Here is a 1,696-nt window from a genome sequence, read left to right on the forward strand (position 1 = left end):
TCAACTTCACCATGCATTTATTTTTTCCTTTAGTTTTTAGATCCATGTGTGTTCAATATTTCTTTTGTTGTTCAGTCATTTACTGCAATAGATTTTCTTAATGCTCAAATTGTTTTGAAATGTGTCAGAACCTCAGTTTATATTCCTCATATCCGTATGTCTCTTGGAACCTTTCCTTACCTTTTTAAGTTCATATAATTTTTGTCCCTAGATAACAGAAAACCAAAAATGGTGGGAAAATTCAATGGTACTTCAGAAAGCTACTTCATTCTACTGGGGTTTTCTAAGTGACCTCACTTGGAAGCAGCTCTCTTTGTGGTTATCTTGCTATTCTACTTGATGACACTGACAGGCAACCTCTTCATCATCATCTTATCACACCTGGACTCCCATCTTCACACTCCCATGTATTTTTTTCTTTCAAACCTCTCCTTTCTGGATCTCTTCTACACCACCAGCTCCATCCCTCAGTTGCTGGTGAATCTTTGGGGCCCAGAGAAGACCATTTCTTATGTTGGTTGCATGATTCAACTCTACTTTTTCTTGGCACTGGCAAGCACTGAGTGTATCCTTTTGGTGGTGATGTCTTATGACCGTTATGTTGCTGTGTGCAGACCGTTGCATTACGCTCTCCTCATGCACCCTCAATTCTGCCAATTGTTAGCTGTGGCTTCCTGGGTAAGTGGTTTTGTAAACTCAGCACTTCATTCTTTCTTTGCCTTCTGGTTACCATTGTGTGGAAATCGCCAAGTGGATCATTTCTTCTGTGAAATTCCAGCACTCCTGAAATTATCATGTGTTGATGTTCATGCTAATGAGCTGACCCTCATGGTCACGACATCTATTTTTGTTCTTGTACCTCTTATCCTCATTCTGGCATCTTATGGTGCCATTGCTCGGACTGCACTGAGGATGCATTCAGCTAATAGAATTCAGAAAGTCTTTGGGACATGTGGAGCCCATCTCACAGTGGTTTCCCTTTTCTACATTCCAGCCATGTGCATTTATCTCCAGTCACCAACAGAAGATTCTCAAGATCAAGGGAAGTTCATTGCCCTCTTTTATACTGTTGTCACACCTTGCCTCAACCCTCTCATCTATACCCTCAGAAATAAAGATGTAAGAGGAGCAGTTAGGAGACTGCTGGGGCAAGTGTAGCCTGCAGAGTTGGATGCTCAGAGTGTAGTGGTTTATCTCTTCACCAGTGGATTATTGGTTCATTCATTCATCTGCTATCCTTTCACTTCATCTGACTTACTGAGAGAATACTCTTATTTAGTCACAGAGTTCCTTCTAACAGGTATAAATTAAATATAATCTACTTAAACATGATTCACTTGTGGAAAACATGGCCCTATAAAATCTAGAGCTCACATCAATAGTTATTTTGTTTCCACATCACAATCCTAATTGAGAAAGTTATAGGTTTTACTATTAATATTGATTAAAAATCAGTTTATAACTCCTATGGAGAAATGACTTTACGATGGCTAATTCAATCACCATTTTCTACATTATAGAATAAAACTACACACAGAACTTCCCCTTAATTTCCTCTGTGGCTTACAATCGCACTGATTCTATTCATTTTATCCTTTTTTTTCTGTGTCTATGACTCTTGCTTTATCTCTAGCCTGACATAAACAATATCATAGGTTATGTTACTTCATCCTTAACCTACTACTCATGAAATGAA

The 1,696-nt window shown here is 38.6% G+C and overlaps 1 pseudogene; it reads left to right on the forward strand.

Moving 5' to 3' along the window:
• Positions 1 to 228: 228 nt before the first annotated feature.
• LOC124989376 (olfactory receptor 2J3-like) lies at positions 229 to 1,158 on the forward strand (annotated as a pseudogene).
• Positions 1,159 to 1,696: the final 538 nt, after the last annotated feature.

The sequence above is a fragment of the Sciurus carolinensis genome, chromosome 7 (assembly GCF_902686445.1).
Source record: "Sciurus carolinensis chromosome 7, mSciCar1.2, whole genome shotgun sequence".
Lineage (NCBI taxonomy): Eukaryota > Metazoa > Chordata > Mammalia > Rodentia > Sciuridae > Sciurus > Sciurus carolinensis.